This window comes from Tamandua tetradactyla, chromosome 25 (assembly GCF_023851605.1).
Source record: "Tamandua tetradactyla isolate mTamTet1 chromosome 25, mTamTet1.pri, whole genome shotgun sequence".
Lineage (NCBI taxonomy): Eukaryota > Metazoa > Chordata > Mammalia > Pilosa > Myrmecophagidae > Tamandua > Tamandua tetradactyla.
The window spans coordinates 46,483,520-46,499,429 of NC_135351.1; the positions used below are offsets into that span (position 1 = coordinate 46,483,520).

Genomic DNA, 15,910 nt, shown 5'->3' on the forward strand with positions numbered 1-15,910 from the left:
TAAATACTGCCATTGTGTAAATTATTTTAAGAATTCCTTTTCGTATCATTAGTGAAATGGTTGATCCTGAGGCTTGTGACAAAGCTGTGTCAAAGGTGATATTTGACCATGAAGTCCGTTTAACTTCCTTCAAGAATCACAAACTGACTACTAAAGTAACTGTGTTATAAGGAGGTATTCATTTTGGCTTCCTAAGTTCTGATATATTTGCTTAAAGGAAATCATTTTTTTTTATATAACTAGTATAAAATTGTAGTAGTGAAGTCTTAAGTTTTCTTCTGGATTAATTTAAATTTAAGGATTACCAAAACGGGTCAGTAGTAAATTACATATATGGTATATATAATTATCTGGCTTCACTTAGCAACTTTCACACTGGTCTGTCTCCCTCACCATTAGGAGTTTAACACTTTAAGAAATGCATTGTGTTAGTCAGGGTTCTCTGGAGAAACAGAACCAACAGGAGAGATCTGTAAATATGAGATTTATAAAGGTATCTTATGCAACCATGGGAATGGAAGAGTCCAAAGTCGGTTGTGAAGCTGGCAGCTCCAATGAAGGGTCTGGATGAACTTCACAGGAGAGGCTTGCTGGCTGAAGAAGCAGCGAAAGAGTCTTTCTCTTCCTTAAAAGCCTTCATTCAGCTGATTAGATTATCTATCTGACTTTTTTGGGGGGCTGCCTTAGTTGATCACAAGTGTAATTAGCAACAGATGCAATCGACTGGCGATTTAATTAACCAGCCATGAAATATCCTCGAAGTAGTGCCCAGACCAGAGCTTTCTTAACAAGACAACTTGGTGTAATCATTTGGCCAATTTGACACCAGAACCTAACCATCACATGCTATATGAATTTTAAGTTATTTAAAAGAAAACAAGCGCATTATTGATTATAATACAAGATATATAAGATAGTCCAAAGTCATTTGGTTTTAATTTCAATTTGCTGCCTTAGATTTTTGATGCCACAATCTCCACTTTACTTCCATAATCCAAAACTAACTGTTTAAACATTAATGTCTGTAAAATTGGATTACTGGCTTGGGTGTTATATTTGTATAATTAGAATTGAACATAGAAAACTTCTTCAAATAATCTGTTGCTTTTAGCTTTTAATTTAATCAAATCACTCAGAATTCATTAAACTGAATCTGCTTGAAAGTAAATTTGCATATTTATCACAATAATTGTATACAGAGTGTTATTTATGTAAGTATAATGAAGTTGTCCTAATTCTTGTGAAAAATAATGGACTTTGTTCACAGAAAGCCACAAAGAAAATGGATAGACCCAGACCAGAAGATAAAGATGATCTAGATGTAACAGAACTTACTAATGAAGATCTTCTGGATCAGCTTGTGAAATATGGAGTGAATCCTGGTCCTATTGTAGGTAAGTTAATAAAATTTCAAATACCTTTACTGTGAATCATTACCCCAGATTGTTTCTCCAAGAGTTTGGGTTCTCTTAGCCAGTCCATCCTTAATCAGTTACATGATTAGGACCTTAGCTTCCTAACCTATAAATGAGAGAATTGAAATCGGTGATTTCTACCTGTGTTGTTGAGATTATTTCACATGGCACATCATGCTACCTCGTGAGACCATATCGGTCTAGTTATTTTCAATATGTGGCAGCTGAGGAAAAACTGAGATAATATAGCTGGCCACTTTCATCCAGACCAGTAAATTACTGACAGACTTGTGAATAGAACTCAGTTATTCATTTATAGTATACTACCCTTTTTTGGTTATCTTTTTTTAAAAACACCTTATCTCAATTGGAACTCAAGAGTGATACCTTTAAGAACAAACATTGAATTTCCATCACTAGGTTACTTCTAAGTGGTGATGATTTGCAAGGCTGATTGTGCTTTCGTTTTTTAGGGTCTTAGCAGTACCTTCAAGATGAGAGAAGCCCGTTTTGATCTTAATTGTGTAACATTTTGAGTTTTGGAATTTGCTTTTTTGTAGAGGTGTAGATACAAACAAGGATTTAGAATGTGTTCATTTTTTAAAAATGAAATTTATTATTTCATTTCCCAATGAATATAATTGCCAATAGATATTTGATATTCTTTTTAAATTTTCATTTAAAATTCCAAAAAGGAGATAGTGAAAAATGTATATTATATATCAATATATACTAAAGTTAGAAGTTAGTATGCCATTTGTTCATCTTAAGACTACTTAGGCAACCTTTCTAGATACATGTTGTATCTAAAGTGATTCATTGTCCTTTTACCCAGCTTATAGAAATAAGGGAATGATACACAACTAGTGTAAAACGGAGGGAAAGCTATTTTTTATTTTAAATTGTCACTAATGATGAAGTGTATTAAGAATTTGTTTATAATTAATTTTAATTTGCTGTGTAATTGGTATGTGATTATTTTTTCAATAAAAGTTCATTTTAACTTTAGAGAAGTTATATTTAGATGTGATTTGTGGGACTCTTTTTTTTTTTTTTCCTGGTAACTCAGTGGCTATTTATAGGTAGATTGATCTTTTAGAGTACTGGATTTTGATCGTGGTAATTCTTTAGGGAGGTACAGTCTGTTTATAAAAGTATTTCTCTACATAAGCAAATACTAAAACAAAACTCACGATGTAGATTGGAAAACCTACAAAGTCAAAATTCAAACCCTAAGACAAGATGGATAGCTCTTTCAGTTTAAAATACTGAATCATACATGGACAGAGTAAAATCTATATCAATCTACTATCTATTCCATGCTATTAAAAGAAACATTTATGTAATCGTATGTTAAAATCCCAGAAAAACATCTATTTTAGAGAAGTGTCCATTATATAGTATTTTTTTAAGCACTAAAGTTTAGAAAAAGAAAGTACAGACCTAATTTTTAAATGTTGCTAGGGATAGTGCCTAAATTTGACCTTAAAATAAGTGAAAATATTAAAATATAAAGTCAAGTTAGTAGCAGGAAAATAAATATATAAGAGCAAGCAAGAACAGTAACTAAATGAAGAATTATATGACAGCACCAGCTTCTAAAGCAAGTTCCACCTTAATAATACAGGGACAACCAGAAAGCTGTATGAGAAGAAGCTGCTGAAACTGAGGGAACAAGGAGCGGAGCGGAATCAAGGTCATCTATCCCTCTGCCAGCAGTTCCTTCTTCAGCAGAAAATACAAGGCAGAATGCGAGTAACGACTCTGACCGATACAGTGACAACGAAGAAGGTAAAATTTAAAGTGGTGTTTGTAAAATAAATGTAGTGTTGGTTTTTGTTTTTGTTTTCAGATTTATTTTAAGATACAGTGACCATGAAGAAGGTAGATTTAAAAATATTAGAAAGACATAAAGTTTTTCACATCATTAAAGTAATCTTCCAGGTAATTTGATTTAAATACTCATTGTTAGAATTCTAAGAAACTGAAAAGTACAGACATCTAATCTTCATGATCCAAAACTGCCTATTAACTTTTCAGAGAATAAAATGCTACGAAATTCCTCTGTTGACCCATTCCCATTATCACCTTCACGAAAGTAACCACTATCATTAATTTGGTGCTTGTCTTTCCAGTCCATTTTTCATACTTTTATATATATATATATTTACCTAAAACTTTATATAAATATCTTGGTAAATAAATATTATCACTTTTCTTTATTCCATATTATATTTTTTGAGATCTTATCTTAATGATCTATTACATATATGTCTGATTTATTCCCTGTAATTAATATATGTGGTAACATTTGAATATGGCATATTTTCCTATTCTCTATTGGTAGACATTTAAATTGTTTACAGTGTTTGCTAGATAATCCGGTTTTAAGGAAACTTTAAATATTTTATACATACTCTTAGTGGACTATACTATTTTAAGAAAAATTTGCCGTGATATTTAAATACTTTTGGGAATAGAAAATGAATTAAATGTCCATTTAAAAATTATTAGTAATATAACTTGATGTTTATAAGCCTTTAAATCATATGATTTATGAACGGATTCTTAATTAGTTCATAAGTTCTTAACTGATTAAAATTAAAGTTATTTTAATTTTATGTGAATTGCCCATATCTCCCTAAGAATTCCCTGCCAGGGTATAGTCTGCAAATTGGTTGTTCAGAATGTGCAATATAGAGCCTTTTTCCTTCAACAGCACTATTTTAGCAAGGAGGCAAAGAATAAAATCAGCTCAAACACAAGTAATGTTTAAACTTCCTGCCTCTTTTGCCTCTACAGGAAAGAAGAAAGAAAACAAGAAAGAGAAGTCCACTAGGGATTTTGTTCCTTTTTCTGAACTTCCAACTACTCCCTCTGGTGGATTTTTTCAGGGTATTTCTTTTCCTGAAATCTCCACCCGTCCTCCCTTGGGCAGGACTGAACTACAGGCAGCTAAGAAAGTACATACTTCTAAGGGAGACTCACCTAGGGAACCTCTTATTGCCACAACCTTGCCTAGCAGGGGACAATTGGAGAAGTTAGCTTCTGGAGGGATTTGTTTATTTCCTCCAAGTCTAGTCATGATAGGTGTTTAGAGAAAAGTTCTTCGTCATCTTCTCAGCATGAACTCGCTGCCATGTTGGTCTCTGCTGCAGCTTTTCCTTCACTGACTAAAGAAACCACCAGTACTTGTTATAAAGCCATATTAGAAAATATTTGCTGTGGAGAGAAAAGTCAAATTCAACCATTATGTACTGAAAGGTCCCATATTTCAGATCAATCAGTTCTTCCCAGTGAACGGAAGGGAATAGAAGAGTTTGAGAGATCACAGGTCATTTCCCCACCCCTTGCTCAGGCAATCAGGGATTATGTCAATTCTCTGTTGGTCCAGCGGGGGGTAGCTAGTTTGCCGGGGACTTCTTCCTCTGTACCCCTACTGGATGTAGAAAACACATGGAAAAGAATTAATCGATCTAATTTTCAAGAAACTGAATCCCTTTCTCCTCCACAAAAACGCCCTAGACACACTGAAAAGTCAGTCGAGGAAAGGGATTCAGGATCCTCTGTGGCATTTCAAAATTTACCTGGAGGTGAAAATATGTCTTCTTTTGCTAAACCTGTTGTCTCTCATTCACTTAATATCTTAGGCATAGAAATGTCTAAGGAATTGCAACATGATAAAATAAATGCCTCAGAACTGTCTTTTCCTTTCCATGAATCTGTTTTAAAAGTAATTGAAGAGGAGTGGCAGCACATTGACAGACAACTGCCTTCATTGGCATGCAAGTATCCGGTTTCTTCCAGAGAGGCAACACGGATACTATCAGTTCCAAAAGTAGACGATGAAATCCTAGGATTTATTTCTGAAGCCACTCCAGCAGCAGGTATTCAGGCAACCTCTGCTGAGTCTTGCGATAAACAGTTGGACTTAGCACTCAGTAGAGCATATGAAGCTGCAGCATCAGCATTACAGATTGCAACCCATACTGCTTTTGTAGTTAGGGCGATGCAGGCAGATGTTAGTCATGCTGCACAGATTCTTAACTCTAATCCTAATCATATGCCCCAGGCACTTGGAATTCTGAGCAAAACATACGATGCAGCCTCATTTCTTTGTGAAGCTGCATTTGATGAAATGAAAATGGCTGCCCGTGCCATGGGATCTTCCACTATGGGTCGCAGATATCTCTGACTGAGGGATTGTAAAATTAATCCAGCTTCTAAGAATAAGCTGGTGGTTACTCCTTTTAAACGTGGAACATTATTTGGAGGAGATGTATACAAAGTAATTAAAAAACATGGGAAGAAACACTGATAAAGTTAAAAATAAAGACATCTAATCTTTGATATGGAGAAATTAGTACCTCTATGCCAAAATTTTCTTTTAAAATCTTTTTAGTCTTTGTGTTAATTTCAAAGTGTTAAGCTTCTGTCCATCAAATTACAATATAAAAGTAATTGCTTACATAGAATTGCACCTGCCCCATTTTAAAGTTAAGCAGCTAGAAAGCCTAGTACAAACATCTAGATCACGTTTTTATCTTAAATAGTTCACTATTTTCTATTTTATTTTTGCTTTTACAACTCTTCAAAGCTGAGATAATTACATTAACTGTAATATAAGTAAAATTATCTTACTGTTTAAAATTACCATATGCATTCTCCTTTATATCAAGGACAAAATTAAACACTCGTTACACATTGAAAACAATTTTTATTCATTTTGATAGTCCCATCTAAATATACTTTTTAGAACTTGTCCACATTTTTGCTCTTATTCTCTTGCTTTGTTTTTTATTTATGTCTACAACATGATACTTTATCAGCACAGGTTAGATGCAGGTACACAAACTATTACTCATCTGCAGACAAGGCAAAGGTATCAGAATTTTTAATCTAGAGACACCTTTTAGGTCAATTGACAGGGGTTTTTTGGTAGTAAACCTTTATTGATAAATGTGTTGATTTGAATTCTGGTACACACACCTCTTCATGGATTATTAGCAAAGAGTTTATGAATCGGTACCAATCCATTGACCATACTTTGAAAAACACTGTTCTGGAAAACAATAGATAACTCTGGACTAATGCATTCTCACCATCAATTTAGTTTGTCAGACTAATTAGACATGGGTAATTGTCTGAAATTTTTTAATAACACTTTTATTTCAAGGTATGTTAAATAGCTCATGGGTGATTAAGCTTGGCAATCTAAACTTTAAAAGCAAATTTAAATTGTTTTTTTTTAAATCGTACGAAATCAGGCTATAAGTGTCTTTTTCTGTATAAAGCAATATATTTTCCCCTGTTTTCATTTCTATGATTGTAAGCTGAAACAGTAACTGTAGAAGGCATTTGATATTCATATTTCTTTGTTTTTTTTGGAAAATCGTTTCCTTAAGCCTAAGCGAATACGTTGCCTTGGGGATTTCTCTAATCAATACAGTCAAACTTCTTATGTTCATTTTTGCAGATTTCTGGGGCTAATTTTATTTGTTATTTGTCTTCTGAAATGTACATGTATTCATGTACCTACTAAGTGCTTTGTGATTTTTAAAAAATGTATTATTGTAGAATGCTTTTGCAAATTCAATAAAGTTGTTAAATACGAACAGATTTGTGTGGTCTCCAGAAACATGTTGTATGTTTGTTTTATTCTTGGAATTGCAACAAGTTAGATATTTGGATAAATATTCCCTTTCCATTTCAGATTGAAATTCACTTGACATTGCAGTGGTATAATTGACAATATCCTAATGTGTTGTATGTTTTTTCTTCTGTTTGAGGACCATGTTTTTGTTAGCTGTTGGAATCTAAATTTGTAAGAAAATTAATCTTTTTGTTTAAATTTCTAATGCACTTTTTACTTTGTGCTTTCTGATTCCTAGATTCTGAGTTAACAAAGCATGAGTTTTATAATGCTAAGGGTTATACCAAACACAAATAGATAGGTAGACAGACAGATCCATTAAAAGAAGTTGTTGGGAGGTGGGCGGTGTGGAATTGATAGCTCAGTCCTAAATAATGATTGAACTGTTTGTACTAACTTGATAAAAATCACTGTCCAATTTTGGGAAAATTGCAAGGACTCTGACTAGTGCAAGATTGGAAAGTTAGCAAGATACATAATATCTTGACTACTTTTTAGCATAAGTACATTGAGTTCATGCAAAACTAATTTAAGCTTTTGTTTAATAATAGACGCCTATCTCTTGGGTAAGAAAGAAATCATCTAACTTTTAAACTTTGGGATAAAAGAAGTTGTAGAAGTAACAACTGACTTTTATTAATTTTGCTATACCATGATAAATGATCACAAAATTGAGGAAGTTAACTAATTATAAGTCTTAAAAAAATCTGTATCTTCAAATGACAATAGAACCAAGACTAGGAGAAGAGAATGGGAAATTGGGGTCTATGGAAAGGTATGTAACTTCAAATTGTTAGCTTAATAAACATCATGGCGACAAGCCAAGAAATATATATATATGGTTTCTGTTCAAAGAAATGCTATCTCAGTTTTATCGTGGGTGAGGGAAGGAGTAACTTGTGATTGGTTGTGAAAAAAATTCTGCCTTACCTCCACCTCGGTTGTAGCCAGATGTTTTCATAATTATATTTAAAAAAATAGGAAAGAGTTTTAAATTGTACTTGTTTTATCATCATTTCCACTTATCATGGCAGTTACTAGAATTGTTAGAGGCTTGATACCTTATAAGTTTTTTCATTCTTAAAATTCCCTATAGTTTTTCCTCTTCCACATTCCAAATCTTAATAAATTTAATTGGTCCTATAGTAGGAATATATATGAACAAAAGAATGTCAACTGTGTATTTTATATGTTCTTTTTTCCAAATTTGTCTTTTAGCAAAAATCCTCATGGGAACAATTTTAATTCACTTCATGTTTAAGGCTATATATTAGTTCCAGAAAAAGGCAAGGAAAATATATAGAAGTTGTGATCAGATTAAGAAATGGGGGAGACAAAAATGGAATAAGATAATAAGGAAGAAAAAAATTATTTTATGACAGAAATCACAGTGTATTTTTGTTTATTGAAGTAATACCAGTAGACAAACTTGTTTTACATATTAATGTACCTAAACCCAGGATTCTTAGTAACATTAAGAATATTATTAATACAAAGGATGACTTTGCAGTTTGTTGTAGGTTTCAGAGAGTAATGACTTCTCTGTTTTCAGACTCTAAAGTAGATCTCAAGCTTGAGAAGAGAGAACCACTAAAGGGCAGAGCAAGACTCCAGTGATACTCAAGCAAAGAAGATTTGAACACAATCAGGTATGTTTAGTTCTGTGATCGCCATTACAAGTATAAGTAAAACCCTGACAACACTAATCTTGTGTTTTAGCTTTGGCTAATAGTTGACACCCAGATCCAAGCATAGTCAATTAATTGTTCATTACATTTTAAAATTAAGTGGCATTAGAAATCTCAACTTTTGTTTTTTGTTCAGTGTATTGTTGCCTGTGCTTACTTTAAATGTTTAATTCGTGTCTTGGGTATTTAATTCTGTGCTAAAGATAAATCAGATAATTCTTTTTAGAAGGTAGGGAGGAGTGTTTTTAAGTCTTGGTCTCTAAATTTCTCACCTTACTTTTAGCTTGGAAGCCAGTTTTCTTCCTTTATCCTAAGTGGAAATAGTGGGAAAGTTTTTCTTTTTTGTTGTGAGAGAATCAAGGTACTATTTTTTCAAAAGGAAGTATAGGAAACTAAGAAAACAGATACAGAAATGAATATGTTCACAGAACATGTAGTCTAACATTGATTTGACTGATGCTTTACCAGGCAGCTGTCCTGAGTAATTTTCCTTGTTACTCAATACCTACCTAGAAGAGTTGTCTCATTGGTTATTCATCTTCTGTTTCTCATCTTAAAAATTGTGCATCTTCAAGGAAATGTTCTGAATTTCTTAAGCCATGTCACTCTCCTTGTTTGATGTAATAAATTGTAATTTGATGAATTTCTAAGTTATTTGTTAGAAGCAAGCTTGGTGACTGTAGAGAATGTATAGAACATTGAGTGAAGAAAAATTCCATTTAAGATAGAACCAAACACTGGGATAAATATTTTATTGCCTTTTTATCTAGTGTTGTTAGGGAAGAGCTGCAGTTGCATGCTGAAGAATAAGGAAATAACAGAGCAGCAGAAACTAGAAACTTCTGTGAAGAACACTATAAAAGAAGCACTGAGATTTTAGTCCAAATATGATGACAAGATGGTATAGTGCTATCATGAGTATGACTGGTCAGATGATAAGTTCAAAAAAAGTAGGGGGGGAGATGGTACTAAAGATGGGTTAAGGGATAAGTGTTTGAGATGAGACTCTAAAATGAGGAGCAGGATGCATAATCAGAAGAGAGTAGATTTAGGAGGTAACAGGCAGACTTGGATGATAGCCCTATGAAAATATCAAACATAATAATAAGTAGAGGAGAGAGTTGAATGACTCTCCAGTCATAGAGGTTTAGCAATTATCAGCGCTTCACCAGTTTTGTTTCCTCTTCCCTCTCGCTTTTTAATTTGCTTTTGTAGTTTTTCTCATTGAAGGATATTAAATCTCTGACTTCATATCATTTTACACATAAAGATCAATATTTCAATTTATAGCTCTATAAGGTGTTTAAAATATATATAATGACTGCCACTATCATAACTAATAAAATTAATAATTCTGTCATGTAACCCATGCTCAAATTCCTCCAGTTGTTTCAGAAATGTCTCTTTTATTATGAAATTGTTCAAATCAGGATTCACAACACGATCCACAGGTCATTTTTGTGTTTTTTTTTAATTTCTTAAGTCTATAGCTATTCATACTACAAGAGTTCTTCCCTCCCTTCATTAATTTGATGGTGAAATCAGGTCCTTTCTCTTCAAAGCTTCCCACATTTTTTGGCAGATTGTTTCTTTAAATGTTGCATAATTTGCTTTTTTTATACCTTGCATTTCCTGTAGAATGGGCATTAGACTGTAGTGAGTCTGTGCAATAGAAATTTTTGCAATGATAGAAGTTCCAAATCTGTGCTGTCCATTGTGGTTGCTACTAGCCACATACAGCTACTGAACAGTTGAAGTGTGGTTGGTGTGGCTGAGAAACTAAATGTAATGTGTTTAGTTTAAATAGCCAGATGTGGGTAGGGGCTACCATTTTGAACAGCACAGGTATAGAGGACTGGTTAGATCAGGTAGAGTTTTTTTTTGGCAAAAATACTTCATAAATAGTGTTAATACTCCTTAATGCATAATTTCAGGAGACATGTAATGTCTTTTGTTAATGTTTAAAATTAATTAGCAATAGGGTCAGATGTCAGAAGCCTAATCTGTCTATTATAAAGTTCCGTCTCAGCCGTTTCATTTAATGGTTCAAACAGCTATTGATGGTATTACCTGGAGCTATTTTTTCATTTGAGCTTATACGATAGGAATTTTTCCTTATTGTCTCATTCCTTTGCATTTATTAATTCTAATTCTTTTAAAAGAACTTTTTCTCATGAACTGCTTAGTTACCTTGTATAATATTCAGATAGTTGAGTCAGAATAAATGTTATTTTTTGCCTTTTATATACCAGTTTTCAAAATACAGTGTCCTAGCCACTTTGAAGGGTGACCAATAAGATTTTTTTAATATTACTGTTTTTATAGTTTTGATTTGTTTTACTCAGTTGTAGTCATCATTTTTTTTTAATACTCAAATTGTACCTTCTTTAGCCAGGGGAAATTACAAAATTGCTTCCTATATCCTTTAATTGACCCAGTTGTCCCAGGCTCATGTTAATTTCTTTCCTCATACCTAAAATCAGCTGTTTTTTCCAAAGGAACCTATTTCTTTTTTGAGGGTTGGAGTGGGGGGTTGTACAATTGTTTACCAATGGGTAAAACTGCCTCAGGGAAGGTCTAGGAAAATATCACTTTTCAACATTGGTACTTATGAATGCGTAACTTTATAGTGTGGATATAACCATGCAATAACCCTGAAACAAGTGCTCAACTCACATCTCAAAGTAGAGAAAAAAAGAAAGGCTATGCTGCATCATTTATTCTGCTTCTCACTATGTAAATTAGATCTGTAGAGAATACAAGAGCTCATGCTGAAGTGAAGCTTTTCTGAGCACAAAGGCTGAAGTCTGAATATCAAAATTTTGAGGAAAAGGTGAATTCTTTATAGAAAAAATTTGACAGAGTGTTTTAACTAATAATTTACATCTTTCCACCACATGTTTGTGTAACTTCTTGACATATAAAGCAAGCTGTAAACTTCTAGTTAAATGTGTTTCTATGTTGGAAAATCTTATCCCACTTTGTCAGATCTGGACACATTTGTAGATGGATTCTTTTTGTTGATGAAGGAAAGATTAAGTTCTCTCCCACTTTAAGGAAACAATGAAAATTGCCAATCTCAAAACAATAGAAATACTGGTATGCATTCAAACCTTCAATAAATAACTTTTAAACAATCTGTATAAAAATAATCTGTCACTTATTATTTTCTTTTTATGGAAAATGCTATTTGGAGGCTACAGTCTGCGTGTACAGTATACATTCCCACTGATAGTCATTGTTTCTAAACCTTTTCAGTAGGTAGAGGTAGGAAATACCTTTATTTTAAGAAAAAAAATAAGTTATGAGTTTATGGTAATATTTTAAATTTAAGATTTTTAATTTAAGATTATAGGGTATCTAACTTTTGTGTTATATTTGTATCTCTTTGTATCTCTTCTCAAGCTGCATGTCTTGGTTCTTAAAGTATTAATTTTTAATTATCACAATATATATTAAAGTTTCAGAATTATAATACAGTATTACTACTAATAGGCTGCTAAGTACAATTTTGAAAATTTTTGTTGTAGTTTTTCTTGTCGTTAGGATATATAGTCGAAATATAGTCGAAATTACTTTATAAAGTAATTTTTTTCTTTGTGTGTAAGGCCTCCAGTTTGATGTACAACTTTACTTTCTAATAGTAAGGATTGCATTTTTCTTTCATGTTTATTTTTTTTAATTTATAATATGTATGTGGTTTCATTTGGACAAAAGGTTGAATCAGAAATCGGGCTTCTCTTCTTATTCAGTCTATCTATAGGTCATCATCTTTATTATTTTTTGGTTTATAATTGGTTGCTTTTTTAAAATATGAATAAATACATAGATTATAAAATTGTTCATGCTTCTCCTTTTTTATACAAAAGGTAGCCTAATTTTCATACTGCTTTTGTACCTTTCTGATTTTAACCAAAACACATCACCTGTAGATCATTACATATCAGTACATAGCCATCTTTCTCATTACTTTATACAACTGTTTATTATTGTATTTTATATATGGACTGTAATTTATTCAGCCAGTGCTTTTGATGAATATTTGGGTTTTCGATTGTATGCTATTATAGAAAATACCACAACAAACTAATGAACAGCCGTTTGCATGTATCATTTCATATTTTTACCAGTTTACCTTTGGGAAATCTACAAGTGAAATTGCTGGGTCAAATGGTAAATGCATATGTAATTTTGCTAGATATTGCCAACTCCACAGGAGTTGAAACATTTTGGTATTCCCTCCAGCAATGTATAGTACCTTTCTCTAATAGAGAAATTTGATGCTGCTTAAAAAAAATTAATATGATTATCCATGTTAGTCATATTTAACCCAAATTGATATTGAGCACTTCAGAGTAAGATATCTTTTACTTATTTTTGGTTTATTTCTTTTCAAAACTTAGTTTTGTAAATTGTTTTTTTTAACTTTTTACCAGCTGTGAGTCATAGCATTCTTTAATGGCCCAGCTCCTTCCTATGTTCTTTGTGCCTCACTACCTGATGTCTTCTGAACAACTTTTTACTTGATAGCTTATCAGAAGGCAATGTGAAAAGAATTTTACTTTTTTTTCTGATATCTCATAATAAATTCAAGACTTTCTGTAGAACATCTAGCTGGAAATAGATGTCACTGTAATTAATTATTTGGAGCTCCAAAGAATACAGCAATCACATTACTAAATTTAGGTACCAATGAATTCCTTTTTTAAATTAATATATGGTCCATCTTGCCAAATACGACATTGGATTATAACTTTATTATTTTTTAATTTATATTTTCTTCTCAAAGTCACTTGTTAGTGGATTCTAAAAAAATTAACCTTCAGGATTTTTTCCTGGTTATGTGAAAGGTTGTCAGTGAGTTTTTTCTGAAGATTAAGTAATTGTAGATTAAATGATGATAACATAGGCTCTGATAAAATTGGATGACATTTCTCAACTTAAGAATTTAATAAATCTGAACAAAAGAAAGTATAAATGATTTACAGTGATTTCCCATTCTCAGCCATCCCCACAATCAGTGAGTTCTTGTGTTTGCTTCCACAGAAGAAAATCTTTAAGTAGAACTTGACCTTTATAGTCAAACATACTAACAAAAATGTAAATGTTTATATATTTTTCATTAACCAAAATTGTTTTAATAACTCCTTGGTAAAAGTGTAAAAGAAAATTGATGAAGAGATTATTCAAAACATAACAAATGCAAAGTCCTGGAATTTTGTAGGTAACTATTTTAATGAAAAAGGTGTCTTTTTCCACCCTGTTATCTTCATGGATGTAGGTAAAATTATCTGGTCTTTATAATAGAATCAGTTGCAAAACTGATAACTTTATTTAGCCCTTTCAAGTAAGATAACAAGAAACAGTGTTAAAAGTAGTTCAGAAGCACTTCACTTTTAAATGCATCATAAATCCATTATTAGTTATATTATCTTAAATCAGTTGTTCTCAACACTTGCTACACATTATAATCCCCTCAACAACTATAAAAATTAACTATGCCCAGGCCCTTCTGGAAGAAATTTTGATTTAATTGGTCAGAGGTGGAGTTGGGGGCCTGGATATTCTTTTTGAAGTTTACCTGATGATATGCACAGCCGGGGTTGAAAACCTCCAGATTAAATCTATTCTGTTAATCCTATTAGTTCAGAATCTTGTCTGTTAGTCAGCATTTGCTATTTGTGTATGTGTGGTTTGTTTGTGAATTTGTCTTTTGACTAACATTAAGTTTGCATTCAGCAAATATTTACTAACTGATAGTAGAATAAGTCAACCCAAAGATTCAAATCGAGTTAAAGGAAAACTCATATAACAAATTATAAGTATAGGTAAATACAAAATCAAATACAAGAAATCGATACATATTGCTGGGTTTGGGGAGCAATGCTTCCAGCCAAATGAGCATATTTCTTAGGTGACTACTTCTGTCATAGGGGTATCTTTCGGCAGAAGATAAGAGTAAAAAAAATAAATACATCTTTAAAATAAATAGACATTGACTTGAATATAAAAATACTAGTTTGAAAGCAGAGTGACAGTATCGGCACACTCTACTGTTATACTCGTTGTTGGTGGGTGCTTTCTGGTCAGCTTAAACCAATGCTCCAATAGGTTCATCTGCATGTATGTCTATCACTCTCACCTTTCTGTCTTTATGTAGTGAGGAGTAGGTAGCATTGTCCTTTTGCAGTGATGTGTTAGGCCTGCATGTTCATGAAAGGGCGACTACTTGGTTTGTGTTGCTGTCCAATTTTGATGTTTTTTGTTTCTAAAAAGGATTTGACACCCCTTAAATTATCATTTGAACTCTATTTGAATTAATCCTAACCACATGAAAAAATGTTTACTCTATGGTAACAATCATAGAAGTTTGCATTTTTGTCTTAAAAGGAAATTTACTTGATACAGCAAATGACTTTTTCTAAGTCATAATCAGTCTAGTCTTTGTTTAGGCAACCAAAGAGATAGACAGCTGTGATACCAGAGCCATCTAACAAACAGTGAGTCACAGAAGGAGCCAGTGATAATTTATGTACTTTTCCCCCTGCTTTTATTTAATTGGTGACCTACTAGAGATGGACTCTTCAGTGTATTTTAACATATTTTTAGTGTTTTTTTTTTTTTTGGTGCCTACATATTAGTTCAATCAATACATTTAAGAAATATTTTGAGGACCTAAGTGTTTACAACTACTAGCTGTTGGAGGTTTGTCTTGGGTTCTCCGTGTACTAATGTGGCCGTTATAAAGGTGTTTGATGCTAGAATATGGCTTTTTAAATGTGTCGATGCTTGAATAGAGCTATTCTCAAGCTGGAATAACTGAGACTGAATGGACAAGTGGATCTTCAAAAGGCGGACCTCTGCAGGCATTAACTAGGGAGTCTACAAGAGGGTCAAGAAGAACTCCAAGGAAAAGGGTGATGCAAGGCTTATTGCTTAGAATTGGGTTTTCAAACTCGTAGGGTTTTAGTGATTATTTTATATTTATTGCTTTTGTTTTGTTTTCAAACTAACAGGTGGAAACTTCAGAACATTTTCGTATAGATGGCGCAGTAATTTCAGAGAGTACTCCCATAGCTGAAACTATAATGGCTTCAAGCAACGAAACCTTAGTAAATATGTTTCATAAATTATATGAATGGTGTACCCTTTAA

The 15,910-nt window shown here is 32.6% G+C and overlaps 1 pseudogene; it reads left to right on the forward strand.

Annotated features, from left to right (window-relative positions):
- The first annotated feature begins 1,189 nt into the window (after positions 1–1,189).
- On the forward strand, positions 1,190–15,910 carry LOC143668998 (lamina-associated polypeptide 2, isoforms beta/gamma-like; annotated as a pseudogene).